Source organism: Rhodnius prolixus, unplaced genomic scaffold, assembly GCF_049639745.1.
Source record: "Rhodnius prolixus isolate KJV_2025 unplaced genomic scaffold, Rpr scaffold_1, whole genome shotgun sequence".
NCBI lineage: Eukaryota > Metazoa > Arthropoda > Insecta > Hemiptera > Reduviidae > Rhodnius > Rhodnius prolixus.
Window position 1 is genome coordinate 25,203,351 of NW_027411581.1, and position 25,053 is coordinate 25,228,403.

At 33.3% G+C, this 25,053-nt stretch overlaps 1 protein-coding gene across 9 annotated transcripts in view; it reads left to right on the forward strand.

Moving 5' to 3' along the window:
- The window catches only part of vvl (ventral veins lacking), a 241,027-nt gene that overhangs the window by 42,985 nt on the left and 172,989 nt on the right, over nucleotides 1–25,053 (forward strand). For 3 of the 9 annotated variants that reach the window (XM_074135528.1, XM_074135524.1, XM_074135510.1), the window contains exon 2: nucleotides 13,251–13,401. The exons of 2 other annotated variants lie outside the window; for them this stretch is intronic. The gene's annotated coding sequence lies outside the window, so the exon portion shown is untranslated. Of the gene's footprint in view, nucleotides 13,017–13,250; nucleotides 13,402–14,595; nucleotides 15,807–25,053 lie in introns of all 9 variants that reach the window. 4 more of the 9 variants (XM_074135518.1, XM_074135494.1, XR_012460725.1 and 1 more) reach the window with 3 other exon arrangements.

A 25,053-nucleotide genomic window follows, 5' to 3' on the forward strand; every position in this document is an offset into this window, starting at 1 on the left:
AATCTTTCCGCTCCCATTGTTAACTTCAATTTGGCTATCGTTTGTTTTCATTGACATCTGTGTATGCGTTAACCGGTATGCAAATTTTTTGACCAACACCACAAAGGTTTTAACTTGTGAACTGGTGATTCTGGTTACATATTGCTGTGGATGCTTATTGTATTTTCAAAACTAGAGAAACCAAAAAAACAAACTAGGGAACACGAATTAATTACAAATCTATTTGGTATGGTGATCCACTTGCCTAGCTTCTCCAGCACCACTCTATTAAAAAACTTACTTCACCGTTCTTCCTAGAAACTGGCAGACATGTTGTTTCCATTGTGTTCCCTTTTGGCAAGTACTACACAATTCATGACTTGAATATGTTATTAATTCTCCTAACTCTTCTTGTTTTGTCTCTTACTGTTTTTATGTCTATTTAGTTTGTGACTTAGATAACGTACTCCCAGTTTATGATGTATTCTCAAGCAAGTCAGATTGAAACTTTATCAACAATATTTACCAACAATAATAACAATTTGGAGATAGAAATGAATATTTAGTTTTGCTGTATCTTTTTCTATTGATGTTTTAGACATGAACAAAGGAAACTGTAAAATGTCGTCCCCTTTGTTAGTGGCTGCTGGTACGTTGTTGCTCTTCAAAACTGGTTTTGATATAAAATTAAAATTTTAAGCGTCGAATTAACAAAATATTGTTCAAGTATCAAACGTGAGAATAATGACTATTAATTATTTTTTATTCATTGCGAACCTAAACCTTTTTCAACGATGCCCACGGTCAACTTGCGTTAAAACTTGTTAAGTTAAGCTTCTTAACGTTCTCTAAACTCCATAGTCATAATCTTGGGAAATAGATTTATTACTGAGCAATAGTTACCCAATCAGTAAATTGTAGACATTGCGAGGAATTTAAATTTAAATTTAACTGTAAACTTGATATTGTAAAGGTGGGCCTACACATACCCATTGCACCTGAAGTACTGTAATTAAGTGATTGTGCTATAATTTTCGAGGCGGTCTTTATAGACCAACTACCTATTAGGTGCTGTGGATTTAGTCGAAAAAAAAAACATATTTTAATTCATTCAACCCATCAAACAAAATCCATGGCCTAGTCTGGAAATCATATCCATACTTACGGACTGCCTTAAGGTCTTTACGCATGCGGAATTCTCTCAGTTAACGGACAAGTTTATGATTTAAACTTTACCAATTTCTACGTATTGGTAACTTCCTCTTTTAGATCCTGGTACGTGCGAACTCATTTAGATATCCTAAATGTTATAATCTCCAGGGACATCAATAGCGATAAAATGAGCTTCGTAACACTAAGTCAGGTCTGTTGTTTTGAGTAGATCTGTCTGTTTTAATCCCAATATTGATAACGGAGCCTAAACTTAATGAACTCAAGTTCTAGAGCTGGACGGTATTTGTAACTGGATATACTCTCTTTCAGAAATCCAACATTAGCATGAATGTTATGAACCTACGAGATGGTAGGTTGTCAGTCCGTGCTGGCTTTATCAAGTCAGTGTCGGCACCTATCGTAACCTCTACGTTCGAGTCTTTTTCTTTTAGCTCTTTACAGGCACTGCTCCCTTTATCTAGAAATGTCCTTAATCAATATTCTCTGGCAAAAGATTTTGTACAGAAGTTATATAGATCTAGATTTAAGGAAATAACAAGTCAACAAGTTTCAAGAACATGTGGGACCCATTTTCGAGGTAAACTCAATAGATATATAAATACAAAGTTCCTTTCCTGCTAGAATGATTTAGTCGATATATCCTGTTCCAAGGTAGCAAAAACACTCAAATTTAAAGTCAATAATTTTATTTTTGAGATAATCAGACCGCACACACACCAGGATTAAAAAAAAAAAAAAACTTGTTCTTATGAGAGAAAGGAAAAGTAAACCAAAAAATCTTGTTTTTTTGACTCTCTCTCAAATTTTCTTTGAATTTCGAATTTTAAAAGATCTGAAATAAACTTTCTAGGGAATCATATTCCCCAGTTTCTTTCTAGAAGAGAAATTGAGAGAAATGTTGACGTAAAAACAATCTCATGCGTTAAGTTGCTCGAATTAATACCTATTAGAAATATTTATATCAAGAATAGATGATAGAAAAGAGCTGAGTAAAAATGAAGATAGATTAACTTGCATTAAAAATCACTATAAAATAACCAGAAATACACAAATAATTACTTGGGATGCACCATTTCAAGAATTGTCACCATAGTCGACGGTAATGATCTAAGAATGACCGTGTAGAATGATATCTCTAAGAAGGAATGACTTTAAAATCTTGTGTAGCGGAATCCGAGTTCTTAAATAGTGACTAGAGTGGACATTATGGCTGGTCAACTAAAATCTGCCTTTGTACTCAATCTATCTGAGCCTTTTACACATCTTTACCAAATTTCCTGATAAATTCTCTCGTCTGTGTATCCTCTTTTCCTGACACCAGAAGAGCAACCAGTTGTTAACAGTTTAAAGGATAAAGAGTGAATCCAGTTTTAAGGAAATCTCTTGAAAATGAAGAATCTATCTAATCAAAAGTTTTTGTTAAGAGATTTTGATTGCTTATCCTCTGTTGGAGTCCCAATCAAGTTATAAAGCTGCGACTTCTCAAAAGAGAAATATTTCAAAAAGATTTTTTTTCTTACTAAAAAAAAAACGCGCAAAAGCACAAACACTGGTGTATTTAAAATTGAAAATTTGACTTTCCTATCCTAAAAGCAAGTAAATTAATTATATTTATTTTTGGTAAGATTAAATTGAATGTACTGCAAGATACCTGATATACGAGGTCTGTAAATTAAGTAATGAGACTGATTTTTTTATTCAAAAAGAATTACAATTCTATATTGTCACCTTCAAAATAACTTCCTTCTGAAGTCAACAGCGCTGGAGACGTTTCTTCCACTCCTCATAGCAGTGTTCGAACTCCGATACTGGAATAGCCTTCAGCTGGTCAGTTGCAGCCGTTTGAATGTTTTCGACTGTCCCAAAATGAGTTCCCTTGAGGTGACTTTTCAACTTCGGGAAGAGAAAAAAGTCACAAGGACTCAAGTAAGGCGAATAAGGAGGCTGAGGAGCCACAGGAATGTTTTTACTGGCCAAAAAACTCGTTTATTGAAATTCATCAAGAACAAGTGGGTGTTGCATCACGATAATGCTCCTTGTCACACAGCAATTTCAATAAGGAGGCAGAAATACATACTTTACTATAAACAATTTTTTCTAACAAATAAAAAGTAGCCATACGCGTGATTCGAACCATTAGACCAACACCCGCCTCTAATTTCTGTATAATGATTTTATTATTTTCTGGTGTGGAAGAGAGAGAAATATAATACAAACTAATCAAATTTAATACGTTTTCTTCTTGGTGAGTAATTGTAAACAATTCGTATTGTTGGCAACTTTACGTGAACGCCAAGAATTTATATTTATTGTGACGTATAAGAAATACAAATAAAGTACAAAATTTACATAAAGAGAAGACTGAGCGAGTAAATTGCCAAGGTTAGAGGCTGTAAGTGCAGATCTGGACGGTGAGCGGTATGGGGGCAGCACCTGTTCTCTCCAGCGGCTCCGCTCTCCCCCCACCCGTTTCTAATCTCTCTCTCTCTCCACGTGGCTAATTATCAAGTCACAAAGATTCGTATTTTACTTTATTTTTATGTTTTCTAGCCATTTTGTTGGCCAAAAAAAGAAGAAGATAAATCTATCTGAGATGCGCAGTTTTACTCCGCTATAAAACAGTAGGATATTTTCAAGAATTTAGTAACGATTGTTTTACTTTCACAAAATATTGAAAGCGAAATTTCGCTATTAAAGCAAATGTTTCAATTTGTTTCCCCAACCCAGTATATGTTTAATAATTTTGCAGATTGAAGAAAATGTTTGCGAGAATAATCTGGGCGGGATATGTTTTGCAAACAGAATATCTGATGTCTTAAACCGGGCCTTCTAGTCATCTAACACAAAGAGTTAATAATGTTTGTTTTTTAAGTATATTTTTGACAATTAAGGTTTTTCAATCATATAAATGTGAATTAATATTTCATTATACAAATTACGGTGAAAATGATTTAGAAGATGGATAACAAAAAGTGGATAAAAGATAATTCGACAAACTGATGATGTTACTAAGATCAATATGGCGACAAATCCCTTTGGTCCAGTATCAGAAGAATCTTCTCGAATAAGAATATTTTGCCTCCTCTCTGTGATGAATATTCCTCTTGGGCTAAATCCGATAAAGAGAAAGCAAAAGTATTCTCATCTTACCTTAATTCAGTATTCTGTTCTCATCCAGACAGAGCTGAACAAGAACATGACGAAGAACTGCAGAAACTTGTCTGTCCTCTAACCTCTCCTCCTGAATCATTTAGTCCTTTGGATGTAAAATTTGCTATAAATTAGCCTAACTTCTCTGAAAACTACGAGTAATGACCTAATAACTGCTAAAGAAACCAGGACGCCCTGTGATATTCTTCACTTACCCATAGATCTCCATACAAAACTACTAGTTACTCTACTTTGAGGAAATTCTCCATCATAAACATGACTCCTTAACCTAGAAAACCTTTACATGATACTCGGTCCTACCAGCCAATATGTATTCTCCCAGTAATGTCCAATGCCCTAGCAAAGCCCCTTCTAAAACGCTTAATTCTTGTTGTATAAGTTATAAAATTCCTCCCTGAATATCAGTTTGGATTCAGGTAAATGCACTCCTTGTTTTAACAAGTACATCGTGTTGTAGATGCAGCAGCCTCCTCATTCGAGAAGAAACTGTACCATCCAAGAACCTTCGCCCATGACATTTGACAAGGTGTGACATCTTGGACTTCTGTCGAAAACTAACCCATACCTTTTTTCTCATCTTTAAAGATCAATACATCATACCTTAGAGATTGGTTTTTCCAAGTCTCTCTAGGAACTTCCTTTTCTCGCTAGTTTCCTGTGGATGCAGGAGTTTCGCAAGAAAGTATTTTGGAATTTATTTTATATACTATTTACACTGCTGAACTTCGTAACCTCTGAACCTCCCAATAATTACAGAATCGCATAGATTAAATTTAAATTTGGTTTAGATGCTGCTGACTAGATAGTAAATCCTCTCCAGATCATTATATTTTAGTTTTTAACAACTCCAATGAGTTTATCCAAACTTGGTTTAACCATTCCATATGTTTATATCGATAATTTTTATTGGGAACCTCTTTAGAGTCATAATGTGCGGCTTCATCTCGTACACATTTGAACAGGAGGCACCTTTGAACAGTCTTAATTTCTCGCCAAATATTTAAAACATTTATGATTAGTAATTTTCTCCATATTTTGTGGTAGACCTATTGTACAATTGACAGAGTTTCCCTTCGTTTTCAAGGTTTGTAAAGTCAGAATTGAGGAATGATATATTTTGTAAGGTGGAAGTAAAATTTTTGTTCCAGCTTTGGAAGTTTGTTGTGAAGATTGTAGTGGACAAGGTGTAAGTATTGTTAGTCCACATTAACGTTTGGAATTCGTATTTTTAAATCTAGTATTTAGAAAAGTCTATTCGCTTGCAAAAGTTGTTGAATTTTATATTTTCTCTTATGGAAGGAGAGGGGCACATTTCAACATCTCAGCTAAAATGTGCCCTACCGACCTGCAAGTTTGTGACTTTTTTTTGTTTAATCGCAGAGAAGGGGAAAGTGGTCCGAACCTACATTAAGAAGCGCAATATTTTGTTTTGTTCAAACTTCCTAAACCCATCACTTCGGGTACAACTGAGTCATTCTTGAGTTTTGAACTAGATTTCAGTGGTTTAAAAGAGAAAGTAATGTAGTAGTGAGAGAAATAACTGATAGAAGGTAGATTCAGAGTACAGTAATATCATTTCTTTCTATTTTATATTGTGATCAAAGCTACCCGACCAGTGGGGCAGATATTAACATTGAGAGAAAATTTTTAAATTAAAAAAATATAGATATGTGTGTAAAGTACGACAACTGTTTATTGATATAGATCTGTTAAGAAGACTTGAAAGTTGTAGAAAACAAAATAAAAAGGTTCAATAATATGATTCTGTGCACTCTGCAACAGAAAATGTAAATTCTGTTCAAATTTTCCCACCTCTCTTAAAAACCTATTAAAAAAGGAATAAATAAATCCAAATTTGGATTAAAGTGGTAGAGAGAAAGTGCTGTATTAAATTTTCTGATTTGTATCCATATTAACAAATCGTTGGAATGTTGAAAAAATTTCGATAAGAGAAGTCATGAGGGTGTCAATTTAATGTTACCGTTAATTTTATTGTGATTATTAAACTATCTTTTTTTTTCTTTTTTTGTAACGTAGAAATTATTAACATGCTCTACTTTTATGTATATATTTGTAACATGGCGAAGTTATGGTAGATGAATGTGAAAGCTGGCTGGTTAGCGCATTATAGGAGTCGCCCACCATGAAAATATGGAATTAATAATTGTGGTTATCGCAGCGTACCATAATAATTACAGTCATACTCTTCACTTATTAGTACCACCACCCTTCGTCCTCGCTTTTCTTCCCTTACTGTTATAATTGTATTCAATAAAAAGTCATACACAAGATCATACTAGCAGTAAGATCTGCTTCATTTCCTTTATACATTTTTTTACTTTATACATAAAGGGAGGAAAGAAGTTACAAAAACCTACATTCATTTAATTTAATACACAAGTGTATATATGAAATTATATTTAGTTAGGTTATTTCCTCTTTCAGTTTAGATAACAGGCTGTGCAGCTGGTTGCCGTGACTGACGGCACACTTTAAACAAAATCGCATTAACCTTCACCAGTGGATACCTTTGATAACTACAAGTTATTAAATTCTATGAGGGAAGGGATTAGCTATGAGGATAGCATACTGGACTCCCACGCGGAGGTCCCGGGTTCGAATCCAGCAGCTGACCCTTAGATTTTCTCTTCCTAGGAGCTTCTTACAGCTCACTGTCCGGTGATGGACAGTGTTGTCTGTAACGAGAGAACACTGTCCGGAGGCCGGCAGTGCACTGGAAAAAGCTCCGGGCGCTAATGACCTCAGCTGTTGATGCGCCAAAAAAAAAAAAAAATTAAATTCTAGATTTCTGTCGTTTTAGGACGCATTTTGTAAGCTACCCACTTACATTAACCACAGGACATTTTCTGAGGCACATCTTATCATGCAGGCCAGATCTGAATCGCTGTTCCTTAACTACAGTACGGAGTCTAGGCAAGAGTGTATCCTGTGTAATCTATCTGAGATTGAAGACGTTTTCCACTTTATTAGGATATGCTCCATCCTGACTCCATATAGATTACAATATCTGGGAGGGAAAAAGTTAGCACAGGAGGAAGTCTATCTTTTTCTTAATGGGAAAAATTGAGACTTCTTATGTAAATATTTAAAGGCAGCGTTACTGTACAGGGTGAACCAGTAAGTATTGTCCATAGGCCTACTGTGTGAAGTACATCTAAAGTGGAGTTCAATGACGTATTGGCCAACTTCATATTTTCCACCGTTCTTGAGTGACGTCACTTTAATTTTTTTTTTCTAAAATCATTACTTTTTTCCAATAAAAATGTTATTACTCAGAAAGTTTTAATCCGAATTCGATTCTGATGACACGGTTAGAAAGACAGATAAATTTCCTAAAAATTGACACCATTTTGAAGCATAAGTTGTTTTCCAAACAGTTTCAATCTTCCTCCGAATGCTGGAAAAATAACAGTAATCGAAATTTTTAAGAAAACTCATTAGGCCCTTATGTGAACATTATCAGACCTAGGTGCTGGCACTTTTTATAAAAGTTTCCTTGTTTAATGGGCTTTCAAACGGTATATCTTTCCAGGATTCCTTTTATCTTCGTATGAGAAATTACGTTTGTTTTGCAAGAAAACGTGTTCACGTGCACTCAATAGTGTTGGTAATAAAGTTGTTTAATTCATTGAAAACTCTTTTAGATGCACCAGTAGTCAATTTTTAAAGTAGATTGTCTTAAAATAAGGAAGTCAAAGGTTACAAATTGCACTTAAATAAAATAAATTAATTGAAAAAAAAATTAAAAAAAAATTCTGATCTCTCTGAAATATTTGAGAAAATGTTAGGAAATATTTTAAACAAGTACCTACTATTTTTATAAACAAAAATTCATATGTACTTACTCCAAATTACAATTTCACACACAACTACCCTGTTAAAAAAAAAAAAAAAATGTAAATAAACTCTAAGTAACCTTTTTTTAAGTGCAATTTGTAACCTTTAGCTTCCTTATTTTAAGACAATCTACTTTAAAAATTGACTACTGGCCCATCTGAAAGAGTTTTCAATGAATTAAACAAGTTGATAACTAACACTGTTGAGTGCTCGTGAACACGTTTTCTTGTAAAACAAACGTAATTTCTCATACGAAGATAAAAGGAATCCTGGAAAATGATACACCGTTTGAAAGCCCATTAAACAAGGAAACTTTTATAAAAAGTGCCAGCACCTAGGTCTGATAATGATCACATAAGGGCTTAATGAGTTTTCTTAAAAATTTCGATTACTTTTATTTTTCCAGCATCCGGAGGAAGATTGAAACTGTTTGGAAAACAACTTATGCTTCGAAATGGTATCAATTTTTATAAAATTTATCTGTCTTGCTAACCGTTATACAAACAAATACGCTAACAGCGATAATAAGATCCAGCAAGTTTTACACAAACGTGCTGATAGATGCAGCTGCAATATGCAGGATTAACTTATTAACATGCTGTACATGCCAGTGCAGTTAATGGCGTAGAAAAGTTACAGAGAGCACAATAAATGTTTGAATCTTCATTTCTTTTATAGATAAGGTTAGTTTTTGCCAAATATTTAAGGGAACTCTACACTTTTTCTTTGTTTAACTGTTCCACATTTCGAGAACCGTTGCTACCCTTCACCAGGAGTTTTTTCAAGATAGAAGTGCAGAATAATTTATATATTTCCAAATTATTTTAATTCACCTAGGAATTACTCTCCTCGTATTCTATAGAAAGGCACCATTGGGAAGATGAGAAAAATTTAGAGACCACAAAAAATCTGGCGTAACACTTAAATTTCAATTGCATTTCAATTAAACGACTACGCAATAAAATTTGTTCAATTCAATTTCTAGTTAATCATTATATTTTCTGATTTAGAAACGTATAAAATATTTTTATTTTTAACTCTAAAAAAAGTTTATTTACTTTTAACTGTAAAACTTATTTATACTTCCTTTTAGTTTACCATAAATTGCTGAAATAAATTTAGAATTAATAGACCTTATAGAAACATTTATTTTTATTCCATTACTTGAATATAGTAAAAGTAGTAATAATATATATCAAGATAAAATGCTGCAAAGCAGGGTGTAAATGCATGTTACAGGAAGGCAAGGTCGCAAAGAGATGTGGTACTGTAACAACTGTAGATATTGGAGGTGTCACTCCGTCCCCAGTTACTATTGCCAAGTTAGGTATTTTCCATTAGTCAAGTACCGCTAATCAAATATCTAAAAACATTTAACGTCCTTACCCGGCTACATGTTGCCTGTTCGAAGAAGTTAAGTACTTAGACTATTACTGCACTGAAAGTAGTTGACAATCTTATTGCGACTATCAGGGAGGAAAAAACGTAAAAGCGAAAATTGATTTATTGGTGAAGTTATTAAAAACTATTAAAGAGAAAGAGAAAGAAACCTGCGGGTATAAAATTTATATGGCATCTTATTGAATAATTAATTAGGGAAGTAAAATAATAATTAACATCTCTTAATTAAATTTTATGTTTAACATGGACTTACATAATTTGTTGAAAGTCATAAAATATCACTTTATTATGAACGTATGATTATGAAAACTCTTATTTATGTTCCTTATAGTCGCTTATTTATAGCTTTAAAAAAGCATCGACTCTCGAGAGATAGCCTAACTCGAAAAACAAAAAACAAAAATAAATGCTTATGGTGAAGCATTACCGAGTGTTGGTTGATCGAGAACCCCAGGTAATGATGGGTAGCTAGAAACCGCCGAGCGATTGACACCGAGAAGGAAGAAGTATTTTCGTTGAAGATTTTTAAGCGTTTGTAAGTGGCCAATAAAACTCATTGATTCACTGCTGAAAGCAGGAGTGCACATCCTTTTGAAGTCTAAGAATTTATTCGGAAGTGAAAGGTTACACTAGGTCGTCCTCCTCTGCCCTATAAAACAACCCAAATCCTTATAAAGTCTTGATTAATTTATTAAAATTAAAATTATGAAGGAAAAATAGTTCACATAATACTTAAAGTACAAATTAATGACTGAAATACGGTTTTTTCATAAATATTACAAATTAGTACTAAATGTAATATACATAAAACGCCGGTAATTTGCAAAAACGTTCACCAATCTGCGCTAGTGCTCCGAAAACCATTCTAAAATTTTGCCAACAAATATTACGAAAGAATTTTATAGACACTATTATGTTAAGAAATCTACTTTAGAAATAGAAATAGTTTTCTTCTTCCTAGACTTAAAAAAAAAGAAGTGACTTTTTAACATTAGCAACTTGGTAACCATAAGTAGTTGGCAAACCGTCTGGGAAGTGCAGTATGTACAGCTTCTGTTCCTCTTAGGACATGACCACTTTTTTGTTTGTAACACAAAGCAATTATCAGATGCCATTACAGTCACTCACGGATTCGTTACAAAGCGGCACAGAATAGAACGTTTGTCCGGCTTTGTTGTTGTTTAGATGAAAAATAGGTTCTTTTCTGCAAGAAAAGTTGATCAAAAGAAGTTGAGATCCTGAGTGATGCACCTTCCTCATTGCGCTTGGACGCACCATACATAATAGAAATGCAATGATTTGCTCTGCATGTACACATCTAACAGTACATTGGATTATCTGTTTTTAAGACTTCTTCACAATCTCAGCACTTATTTTAAAAATGTTATCACAAACTAAAATAACTTCTCTTACATTTACAACTATGAAACAAGATTTCAAAAGAAGATATTAGATCTTCTAAGAGTAAAATGATCGGACGATAACTCGCAGTGATAATCCTTGCGGAAGGTATCCCTTTAAGATACAGTGGAGTCTCGGTTATCCGTCACCCTTTTATCCGTCTATTCCAATTAACCGTCACTCTCCTCAGTATTTAAAAATTAAAAAAAAAACAAAAAATTATTTTAAAAAGAAAACTATTCATTAATTTTAATACACAATAGAATGAATTGAATAATGAAAGATACCTGACGTTTAAGGCTTAAGCCTATAAACGTATAAAATATGTATACCAGTTAATACAAAGTTTTATACACGTTAAACAAAAGAATCTGGAAATTTTCCTGTTTTTTTTCATTATCCGTCTATTCGACTATCCGTCACGTGTCCGGTCCTGGCCATGACGGATAACCGAGACTCCACTGTACTTGAATAATCTTTTCTCACAAATTATAACTCTAAATCGATGATTGTCTATTTGAGCTAGGGTTCCACCGAGAGTAAGCTCATTTTGATCTTCTATTACATCAGCTTGGCTGAGTTAAATGTGAGAATGCATATTTACTATAATTCGTGTTTAAAGGTTAGGTTTACCACAGGGTTGTACTCATCCTTGAAGGAGTCAAATTTTTGTCTTCATCTTCATGGAAAATATTAAACTTAATACAAAGCGAAACTATCGTTCAGTTCAATCCTCAAATATTTGAAGAGCCTCTATTTCAGGCTACCACTAGAATTATTATTTTCTAATTCAAGAGTTAAAATTTGTATTAATCATTTGTTTGTTTTAATATATGCGCGTCGACAGATCATTGGTGAGAGAATCTCGGAGGCAACTCTTGCCCATAGCCTTCTTCATTACACTGATGGCTGCCGGCCATCTTGTTACAGACAATTGTGTACATCACTGGACAGAGGACCTATGAGATGCTCCGAAGAAAAGCAAATCTACCAGGGGAATTCCTCGTGAGAATCCCGTGCGCTAACACTTCAGCTAATCCCTTCCCTTCTACCCTTAAGTCATCTTTTCGCTCGTGATTAATGTGGCCTAACTTAAAGAAGTTACCGATTTTAGTGGAAAATGAAATACTTTTCTAACTACAGCACAAGGTGCCGAGCACGTCTTTCTAATTTCTATTAGTCCACCTTTTGAGAGACGCATACATAACATGTTAAATATTGGTTTTTAAATTAAACTTATTTATAACGGCTTCAACTCTAGCTCTTCACATTTTCAAAGTTCTCATGTTTTTGAAAAGCTTTCAAAATCTAGTAAATTTAGACTCCTTAATATAAAAGTAAAAAATACTTCTTACTAAATTTTTTATCTATTACTTTTCATCATTCAACTTTTACTTCGTAACTGCTGTCTAATAATTGACGAAATAGAAGTAGCTACTTCTGGCTTAGAAGATACTTCTGTATAAGTATATGTTATGTTATATTCCAATCTTACCTACTACTTATATTACGAACTAATATTTATTCAACGATATATTCTGTCTTAATATTCCAATTATTTCATGGAATTTCAAAAACAGAGGAAAATATTAAAATCAATTAAATTATTTAGTAAACTAATAAACTGGGAATCTAATCCAGTGCCACAATAAATCCTACCTTTGGGATCTTTGCCTGTAACCGCACATTGCTATTACCAATACATTATTTATATGTTACCATTCTTATTCATTACTTTTCACCTTTCATCTCTTCTACACAAGGCGCAAAACTTATAGTATGGGTTGTGCCCCAAACTTAAAATTAACACTTTCAACAGATGTTCTACTCACTACCAGAATTCAAACACAGCTTACAGAACCGGCTGTATATTGTGGAGAAAAATAGACTGATTTCAGGAAGTGCTGAAAACATTACAACTAAGGCATCAATTGAAGAGAAGATAGTTCTAATTTCAGCCAAGATGGTAGATAACAACTTTACACAGAAGACTGGCTACCTGGTGAAGAGAGACATTTTCTCAATTCCACCTCGTAAATAAATAAGTAAACTAATAATTCAAAACAAGGATCTCCAAAATCTTATTTTAAGTAAAAACAAAAAAAAAAAAAAATCCCAAATCCAGGTATCTCAGTGCTAGGTACTCTTTCTATTTAAAATATATTTTGAAGATACTTGATTTATAAATTACATAATATTTTAAATCCTGAATCTTATTATTTGTTCGGTTAATTTTTACATATTTGTTGTTTTCTGTTTTCTTGCAGGCAGGTATCGTGCTATGATTACACTTTTATGGCTGCAATTTCACTAAGCATGAAGCGTTTTTATGTTCAGTAAATTATTTATTATTCAATTTTAAAACAAAAAACCATTAATATGGCCGTGCCGAAGAGACTGTCAACATTTCTCATTAAGGTATGTAACATTTGATTAAGTTATTTCAGCTTTTGATAGAATTTTTATTTCCTAGTGTTATTTTATAACAAATTAACAGCAATATTATGACAATTTATAATTTAATATTATTATTATTATTTTTAATTAGAGCACCAAGGGTTATAACCATCAGGGATGTTGGTTTGTTAGGCAAGAATAGTAGTTTTAATAATTTTTCAATTTTTTTTTTCTGTAGACTAGAATGGACCTAGATTTCCGGTACGTAGAAGTTCACCATACCTTTCCTGCAATATCCATTTTCAGTTTAGTTATCATGAAAAAAATAAATAAATAAATAGCAACTATGATGGTAAAGTAGTTTTATCGAGAGAGTAATATTGAATGATAATCGAGTTGAATGTAGGTTGGCGTCTATTTCTTGCCGGAGACAAACGGGGCATGGGCGATCGCCCATATTTAGTAACAAGACTATGTAAGTCAACCGTTATTCAGGATTGCGATTTAATACACAGTTTAAGGCAATTTAAAATAAAACGCCTCATCACTCACCATTTCTCACTCAATTTCTCGGCACTCTTAATATATAGAGACTACAACAGTAGCAGTGGCAAGGCAGTGGAAGTGAACAAGCCTAATAAGTGATAAGTTGCTTGATGTAGGAGCGTCTTAAACCAAATCCTTTGCAACTTAAAAGAGCAAGAATGAATCATTAAGTAAATAATAATTTAAAAAAAAAATAAAAACTGACAGACCAAGCTACTTGTTTTAGTCTGATAAGTAGGAGAATTTAGTTTGGGCATAATTGAAATCAAAAATATTAATCTAGAGGTAAGAACTGAAGATATAATGTCTATTTATCATTTGTAAATAGAAAAGGAAGTGGCTGAAGAGCCAAATTCGCAGCAACCTAAAGTGGATAACAGTCGGGTAAAACAGTCCAATGAGAAAGAGAAATTTATCGGTGGTGAAGGGTGTTACTGTTCTACTCAAATCGCGGGTGCAGGATCAGAGTTTGGAGTGGTGCATTGTTGATTTAACATTCAATATTGCAGAGAAAAGTTATTAAAATTAATTTACAAAAATCGGTATAATATTCGAAGAGGCAGAAATCAATAAATAATAAAGATAAAATATTCAGCAACTTGTCAGTCTGTCTCAAGATTCAATCCAGTACCGTTATGTTTTGATATTTTTTTTTTTATTGTCTTTTAGGATAAATGCCAAGGTGATGTTAATAAAGATGGGAGAATATTGGCTGGACGGCCACAAATACAAAACTGGGGGTGTGCTTAAGCATCATATTTCTAGATTATTGGTTTATTGCACTTGCACTTTCTTTTAATCAGTAAGTATGATCTATTGTCGTTCTCTAAGTAAAATCGCTCATTTTCAAGGTTGATAGGCAAGTGTGTTTAAGGCTACCTGCCCTTAAATCCATCCTTTGTCACACACGTACAAATCCACCTAAATATTCCGAAAAATACTCCAATTTTCTAATTGTAATTCGGAAATCCATTGATATGTCTGCCGTCACTTAATGAATTAATTTAAAATTACAAAATATTTTTGGATTGGAAAACATCTGGTGAGAACCGCCATACGACTTCTCTTAACGTAGTTTCAACTTGTAAATGTTGGTGTAAACTTTTACTTTATACTTAAAAGATAGTAAACTTCAATATTCAAATATTACAAATGTCACTTTAACGGATCTATTTTTGAAAAAAGTCGCTAAAACACTATATATAAATATACGTATAAACTATTCAGTAAAATGGCACTTCCGTTCAGTGATATTCTTCAAATTTGAACCTTTGGTTACAATTTCAATCCTTATTAATACGTAATAATTGAAATATTATTCATACACTGGAATTGAGGCTTTAAAGGGATCTCTTTACCCAAAAGTGCCCTTAATTAATAGAATTTCACCATCAAAACTTTGCCGTTAGCCTAAAATCAGTTCCATTAACTATTAGTATGTATATAGAGGGTGTTCAGCATAAGACTACGGTAACTTCGAGAGGCGATTCTGGGCATCATTTGCAACAAAAAATTTCATATAAACTATGGTTCGATTCGGCTCCGTTTTATAGATATTTTTAATTTTATGTTTTTTCTAGGTGTTACTACTTTTTAGCAAACAGTTGTCTATATTTCTCAAACTATTATAGCTGCAACAATTTCAATAAGCTCATTAGAAAGAAGGTTAAATTTCCTTTTAAATAAACTAATTTGTATTCCAAAATAATAATATTAAGTATTTCACTTTGTGGGCCAAACATAAGAAATAGCAAGTTTCTATTTTGTTAATAAAGATGGGAGAATATTGGCTGGACGGCCACAAATACAAAACTGGGGGTGTGCTTAAGCATCTTATTTCTAGATTATTGGTTTATTGCACTTGCACTTTCTTTTAATCAGTAAGTATGATCTATTGTCGTTCTCTAAGTAAAATCGCTCATTTTCAAGGTTGATAGGCAAGTGTGTTTAAGGCTATTAACAAAAGTTTTTACAAAAACTTTGACTTCATTTTTCTCAAAAACATTTTATATGAAAAAACCGTGCACTATTCAGGAAAAACATTTACATACGATCACCTTTCGAACGGTATACATTAATTGGGATTATGTTAAAAATTGATGCAGAAATCTGTGATTAATAGCAAAAAAGTAGGCCTCAAAACAGCGTCGGCATTATGAAAGGAATTCACCTACCATAAGAATATAACTGATTAGAATCATCAAATCCAGTACGAGTTTTTGCAAACGTGTAATTTAATAATTAATTTATTTAAGAACTATATTCAAAAATATAAAATTTACATTACAAATAATAAAATAAAATAAAAAGAAGAAAAACGAATATGATGTTAAATGAGTGTTAGCAACCAATTTCGAAAGAAAGGATTTTCGTTTAACGAGTTTAGATCTGTGTGTTATTCTTTAGTTAATCAAAGAAATATGCCAAATAATGTGAATAAATCATCATTTTGATCTACTCAATAAACGCGTTGTCGCGTTTGACCCAAAAGGGCTTTGGAAGGTTTGATTTAGGTTCGCTTGAAATAATCAATCTAATTTTTTGGACAATGAATTGAGCTTATGAAATGTCTCCTTCAAAATAATAACAGTTATAATAAAATCTAAATAAATGCCACTTTAAAAACACGGTGATAACAAATGTTGGTTAATTGATGCGCTAAAAACAAACTCAGAATAAATTAACTGCAATTTTATTTAAATCTATAAAGAATTGCAGAAATCTTTCAGCCAATAAATACTATATATTAGCATATCATTAATTGTTAATGGTAGCTATATTTCCATAATATGTGTGCTTTCTTCAATGAGAATGATTAGGATATTATACATAATCATTTATTCATGATCTGTGTGATTCACGAGACTTCGTTTCCAGTTGCTACTATTCCTGGCAATAATGCTTGGTTCCTCTAGTTTCGATGCAACGTATGATTGCGTGTCAGTTTTCGCTGCATGTTCTAAGGATGTTGATTTTACGTATTTTGTAACTTTTTTGAATTTTACATAATAAATTGGGACATTAGCAGACTAACACTGGTATCTGATTGTAACCATTGAGTTGTGGTTCCAACTTGTTGCTGGAAGACCTTCGGATGAAAGGCCAAGAGAATTTGATGCTATTTTTGTAAATTTGGAAAGATAATCTTAGAACTGTGCTTTATGTGCTTTAAAGGGTATTGATTCCGAGCGACCACATTCTATTCCACTTACCTGACTTACAGAAGAGGTTGTCTAAACGGAAGAAAAGTACGTCTTGGTGTCCTGCTATTATTACAGAGTTCTTATACGATTTCCAGGATACTAGTTTAATATGTCTCCTAATTACGGGCCTCGTGTTGAGAGTAGATAGTACTTAATATAAATCTAAATTTATTATTTGCCATATAAAATTAGGTAGACTTTATTATGGTAATTTTAGTTAGAATATATTGACAAGTTTATTTCGTGTTTTGCCATGATGAACGCAAAAGAGAAGTACTTAAATAGCTTTACTGGGATTCGAATTGAAAGGAAAGAAAGACTTATTTATGGGAGTAAGATGATTGATCATAAAGTACTCACTAATATCTAAATTCTTACACTAAAAAGAGGACAAATTATTCGGAAAATATGGGAGAATTCGTACCGAATCAAAAATGACGAGGTCACCTTCATTCAAAGGATGGCGATCCAGGCCCATGGGAAGACATAGAAGACAGTCCCCGTTTATCTTGACTCTATCATATGGCCGAGGAATTAATCAGGATTGCAGCCCTTGGATGGACATGCAGATAAGAGTTGGTTCTATTTGTGAAGCCGAAGTCTGACGTTGACCTTAGTGTCAAAGAGAAGAAGGAAATGTTTCTGTGTTTTAAAGGCTTCTGGAGGATGCACTTTTACAAGTCCATTAAGATATTTTAGAGCTTTAAACCGTCAGAACGCGAAGGGAGTCGACTATCATAGAAAAATGTCTCCATAAATATTCTATTTGAATATCTTTTTTTATTTATTATTATTTGCAGTCAAAATGGAAGTCATCCTTATTTTGTTTGTAAGTTTGGGGTTTTATTGCTTTTTTAACTTAAAATTAATGAACCTCAATTATTATTTTAACGACTAGTCTATCACTAGACTATATGTTCATTTTATGTCGCGCAAACTTCGCCAGTTATTTAAATTATCAGTTCTAAGTGGTAACTTTCAAAAAATGGGCTTATCTGTACATTTGTAAATTGAATTTTGATAATTATTGTAACCTATCCATCAGTTCATAATTGATATTTAGGAAAACGATTTTGCAATTTCTAATCACAAAGTTAATCCACTAATTAAGTTAAATATAAATAAATGAAATATTCCTGCAATTAAGTGATATTTTTCTTTAAAGAAAAAATGAAATAAAGTGGATTTCATTGCACAAAGCAAACAATCCAAAAATTAAATCATTGTATCGTAAATTATACTTTTAACGGCTCTTTTTAATGTTAACTTTAACTAAGGTTAAAGGCCAATAAGTATTATTTTTAAGCGCATATAAAAACCATAAAGATCCAGTGTGAACAGTCACACGATTTCCTGGTAATGCATATTTTGTTTTTTGCTATTGGATGTATCACATCCTTCTTCATTAGCGCCATTGCTTTTTGGCTCTAGAATACCTAAAGCTCACTTTGAATTTATTATATATATAAATAAATATGATTTATTAGAGAGCAATTTCAAACACGTCTGCACAGTAGCACAGCAAGCAGGGCAACTCTCAGACGGTCGTGATGACCATGAGTCTGTCGCCAGAAAATCTGTATTTTGTTTAAACTTTGTTATACTTTAAAGACATGATTATTATTATTACTATTATATTATAAATAAATATGATTTTTATACCAGATTGCCAGCATACCTATAAACATTTGTTTCTTCCAGCTTCACTCTAATATAATGTTAAAAAGAGTGTTTGGAGTAGTGGTCATGGGCGTGAACTTGTAAGAGAGATATTTCTGTTTCGGTCCCGCTTGTAGTACTTTTTAATTGTTGGAAAGATGTAAATAATAAAGTAAAAGCTTCCAGTGAGTCTAGGCGGGCGTTCAGACCAAAAAATAGCGGGTTACTTTACATTTTTCTCTAATTTAAACTAGGGCCCTATATTAAGATGACTATTGACAATAATTCAAAATTTTTCTTTTTACCTCCGAGAACACCCGAGCAAAGGCAATTCCCTAAAAACTGCTGAAAACACAACTTTTCATGGGTAAAGTGACAGTATTTTGCTCGGTAAAAAGTATAACACGAAGTACACGAAGTTTTGCAGAAAGTTTTAACAGCCATTTTTAAGAAAATTGCAGGAAACGAAAGGACGCTCCAGAAAACTCGCACTTCCGCTTGATAGACTGTGACCGGAAGTTGGCAACGGTACAAAAAAGGCCACACTTACGACTTTTTTGTTTGTGTTGTCAGTAGGCTTAATACTAAAATTTCGAACTTTCAATAGCTTGTTGTACTAAAGATGTGCCACGGTAAGATCAGGAGCGGAGAAGAGTGTTCAGTTAAGATGTGGCACTTGGGTTTGATTCCAGGTCTTGACATTGGATTTTAATGTTATGTTAAATATGAGAAATTTATGATAAAGTATGCTAGCTAGCTAAGCGTTTCCATCTTCGACGACTGATCGATTATTGGCCAAAATGCTCGTCTGAAAAATAGGTTTTACTTTACTTTATTTTAAAGGAGAAGATGCGTGTTTGTGAGTGAATGAGAAATAGGTACTGCTAAGTTCTCTTACGACGAATAGTTTCGCCCAAAGAAAGAAGTATATTCACTTTTTATTTCATTCTTACAATGAAGAGATCATCAGATAGTCCAGAGCCAAGGGGACAGAGCTGGGTCTGTGGAAGAGCATCCGTTTGGACGGCAGGCAGTAATGATCGATAATTTTTCCAAAGTGCGTACTCTTAAGCTGTGGCAACTCAACTTCAACAGATTTTGGCCACACCGTTTCCTTCAGATTGAATCAAAAGATAATGATCCGCACCAAACGCATTCTTAGTTCCTATCTAGCCCTGTGAAACTCATTTAATGTCTGCGGATAAGAACGGTTAAAGGAATACAACAGGACCCTCTTAAAGCAGAAAACTATCAATGTGCATTCTGTTTTGATGTGCGTGTGTAAGTAAGAGGGTGCTATGAGAGCAGTTTAGGTAAACTAGACTGGACATAGAGCTATATAGTTCCTCCTAGATCCTAGGGTTAGTCACCTCGTTGCTTGCTCTGTTACTTTACTGGTCGCTAGGGGCCTTACTCAGCTCTATTCACTCTTCAATACCCTTTCTGCTTCTTAACCAACCAAACAGAATTTATCGGCCACTCAACAACACACACTAACCCTCCTGAATCGCTGCCTGTTTCCACTCACTACTTCTCAAACAAAATAAAGTCCCTGATAAGTTATTCTACTCAAATGCTAAGCACACTTATCTGGAAACTCACCTTCAAGTGCAAATAAAGCAAGAAAAGTTGCTTTGAAATAAATAAGAATGTTGGAATATGTTCTCCAAGTTAAAGATCTTATCTGAGTAAATTGAAATTTAAAACGGAATCACACAATTTTGTTAAACAACCAGAATTTTATCCAAATTTATTATTTTATTTATAATTAAATAGAAAGAATTATGTTTCTCTCGTTTTTGCAACCGCTCTGATAGTAAAGTATTGCGAAGATTAAATTTTCGAATCGCATTTCCACCTTATCAAACCGTTTGGAGGTCTCTTGCGTACAAGAAGAACTTCTATCAGTAATCTAGAACATTCTATTTGATTCGCGTCTACCAGTAAACACAACTGCAACTTAGCCATCGAAATTCCTCACCGGATTGTCATTTTATTAAATAGATTTAATAATTTTTCAAGGTTTTCTTGAAAAAACTACGATTTTCTTAAATTTCAATCATACTTTCACTCATATATTCACTCTATAACTTTAAAAAAAACTATTTTTCCTAAAAAAAATCATTGGGCAGTTTTGAGATGGGATGAGTTTCGACTTATTTAAATGTAATGTACAGTTTTATAACTAGTGTTTTGAAAACTAAGAGTTTCGAGAACACTGTTAGCGAGAATTATACTAAAAAGAAGTGACGTGGATGTTCACGACACTAACTCATTATAAATAAAACATGTTCTTCAATTTTAACTTTTCATCAATTTTCACTTCTAAATCTTTTTTTCTTCTTCTACGCTATTTGCTGTTTCCATCTTGCAGTATGTGTTCTGCAATGACGAAGTAAATGTCCCAATTCTTCATAAACACTTCTCACTTAGATTCCGTTTTTTAATTGTCCACTCAGATCCGCCTGAGGCACAAGTATATTAGTTTATATTTTTTGAATGAACCCCTGAACATGATTGTTTAGGGGTCCATTTCGATGTGGTACAACTCTTAGGCAGGCTGTGGTGTCCGGAATTCCTTTTCAAGCTCCTTCTCAGCATTATACCTATATCTATACCTCATTCTAGAACCTTACTTTACTTTCCGCTTCATTAAAGTGCTATGAGAAATTGAACGTTCAGTCATGTTGTCTGTTCTAATTGGTTACCCTCAAGAGACAACATCCTTCATTCGAAATGGTAGAAAGATTGTTGCCAATCAGTAATAATTTTCATTTGCTTTATTGCCAAGCTTTCGTCTTAAGGGACCATCTTCAGGGCTGAGGAACGTATTTCACAGAGACAGATTATAATATAAACTGATTTGATGATGTAAAAAATAATAAGCAATAAAAGTGATAAGTTATTTGCTTCCACAAAATAAGTGCCTTATCCCTGAATGTGACCTAGTCTTTAAGTCGAAGCCTGGCTATATAAAAAACAATAAAATATTGATTTGCAATCATCTTTCTTCTATTTGGGTTAATGTATCAGACATCAAAAAAGATGAACAGTATTCTATTTATTCGACAGATAATCCAGGATTGCACCTGGATAGTAGACTAACTTGGAACCTACCAACATGACTGGCAAGGCCACTGGACAGAAGATACTTTGAACTGAGACGACTTCTTGTACCAAACACCTTCAATAAGTGAAAATCTACAAAGCGTTTCTATTAACAAAATATATAAGATTGTGGCAATCCTACAAAAAAATCTACAAAATGATTCCTTCCAATCCGATGTACTCAAACAAATCATCAAAGATTTTTTTTCTACATTTCGAACCATACTTTCCTTAAAAAATTGAGATGGCTGTGGCCATCTTGTAATGTGATCTAGCCTGATCTTAATTCTTGGAGAGAGTTCCAGCAAAAGGACACACTAGATTTTCTGTATATAAAATTTTATTGCATGATAAATGCATTTATTTGTACAGCATTCACAAAAATAATAATAATAATTTATTATTACTTTAAATTATTATATAGATAATTCTAGACTTTATTAAATTCCAATTGGAAACAAGTTAAGAAATAGTAACTAACTAATATAATGGAAAGCTGAGAACAGGGTTGTGGGCTGAATGAAGGTATTGTTCAATTTTTTACAACTTATTTCGTCCAAAATAAAAGCTAATAACACACTTGTATGACGCCTGCCTACGTGACATTATTATTATTTTGTTCTGTTTTCTTACTCACACCAAACAAGAAAGAGAACAAAAAGTAAAAAAAACAAAAAATGGTCTCTCACAATGGTTTCAAAAGTCAATAAGAGCGAAGAACAATTGCATTCAATAATTGAAAACGTGTAACAGCTTTAACTGAACACTAATTAAACTAGGGTAGAAAAAACTAAGACAGACTGTATGGTCACCTGGTATTCACTGTAACTGTAATATTTTTCTAAAATATACACATACAAGTATCTATGTGTTTGTGTATCGGGCATGTTCACATGTATAAAGTGTAATGTTATGGAATGAAATGAATATTAATGCAGTTATCTCGATCTGCATCGATATAAAACTTATTTGAATAAAGTCTGTCGTGACCAACTGTTTCATAGTTTTCCCGCCTAAATACTAACTAATATCAACTATTTACAACTTAATCAAAAGAAAATTCAATACATTTATTGTTTCTATTATAGCTGTTCATCATCCGGCTGAAACATTATCCTCTTTACTTGGCATAATTATTTCTAAAATTCTGAGTAAAAAACATTTGGAACGGAAAAGGTTGGCTTATACTGGACTCCAATTCGAATATCCAGCTGCTGACCGTTAGATTTTCTCCTCCTAGGAGCTTCCATTAGCTATCGCTTTTGTCGCAGCAAGCTCCACCTGGCCCTTCGCTTGGAGTAATACCAAATAGCGAAAGCGAACTTTTCCATTAAAATGGGTTAACTTGAAGTGCGATTTTCTCAAAGTAAATTTTCTGAAAAAAGGATTCCATTAAAGTTGGACGTTCAAATTGCACTCATAAACGCATCCAGAGCTTTGCACTGTCGACCTCCGGAGAGTGTTCTCTCGTCGTTGACTGCATAGTCCATCACCGGACAGTGAGAAGCTTCTAGGGAGGGAGAATCTAATGACAAGCAGCTGGATTCGAACCAGCGATCTCCGCGTTGGAATACTGTATCGCCAACCATTCAGCTTAACTCCTTCTAAAGTGTTCTGCAAATAAGTGAATGAGGTGAAATTGATTGATTGAATCATGAAATAAAAAGTTTTATTGAATGTTTAATAGAAAAATTATGAAAAATAAAGTATCATTCCGCGGCGTAATTAGAATGGGTTAATATTTATTTCTTCAAACACATGGAAGTTAATATTTGTCATTGATAAATAACCAGATGTGAAATTCTGCATCTTCTCCATTACTTACGCATTGTCCAGCGATAGTTAAGAATACCACTATTCTATCAAAGTGTTTACAGCCTTGGCTCATAAACGATCTGCGCACCTTTTATGGAAATAGATATAAATTTGTCCAGTCCCCGCCCGCTGTACCCTGAGGAAGAGTTTATTGTTGTTGGATGGCGACGCGAACCGGTCCTCAGAGTTCCGTTACCCGGGCCTCGAGTAGCTGAGAGAGGCACCTCGCCGCACTGTCCCCATATGACATTGTCTGCAACTCTAATCAATGTCCTTCCTATCCAACCTGCTTTACAAGCTCTCTCCCACTCTATCGGCTCCTTTAGACGTCATTCTATATCGAGAGTTGTGGTATGCTAGAAAAAATACTAACACAATTTGATATGGAAAGGCTTGATTCCCAACCGGGGGCTGTGGGTTCGAATCAAGCTGCCGATTCTTAATGCTTCACTTCCTAGGAGGTACCTACTGCTTACTGTCTAGTGAGAGTCTTGTACATAAAGAGAGAACATTACCCGCAGGCCGGCCTACCAGTGGAAAAGGCTACGGGCGCCAGTGACTTCAGTTGTTATAATAAAATTATGAAAAATTCAAATTTGATGTTAATACTTACAAGATTTAGAAATAGGATTATTATTATCGATTACTGAGGTCATTAACATCCCTTACCTTTTTCTATCCTTAGCTTTGTATTTTATGTTATCCTTTTGCCTCGAAGTAGCTTTTGAAAACTGTTCACAAAATTTTCAAGCTTGTGAAAGTTTGACACGAATGTAATACTTTTTCTTATATAAAATAATATAAAACAAAAATTTAAAAATATAAATATAGAAAAAAAATGATTATTATAAATTAATAGAGAAGGAATTAACTGAGTCCCAGCGTGGATCTCAGTTTTCGAATTCGACTACTGGCCGTTAGATTCTCTTTTTCTTGGAGCTTCCTTAAGCGGCTGTGCCCTAAAAAGAAGCTGTGGGCGCCAATGAACTCAAGTATTGACTCAGCTTAAATTAAAAAATAAAATAAAATTAATAAAAAAATATAATGTATCAATAATAACAATATATAAACAAAGTTACAAAAATTTAGGGGACAATCATAAAACAAATAATTCATAAACATTTATCATGGCAATTTTCAGTATTATGTAAATTTGAAGAAATAATTTCAAATAATAAGTATGAATAGTGTATTTGTACTTTTTAAACTAATTGTATGTGATTTAAAACGATAAAAAGTAATTTCCAAAACTATCTCTTGGCTAGTTGACTGAATCACTAATTTGGAGGTAACATGTTCAATGAATGGGCAGACATTTAACTTGTGGACAGTGGCAGTTTGT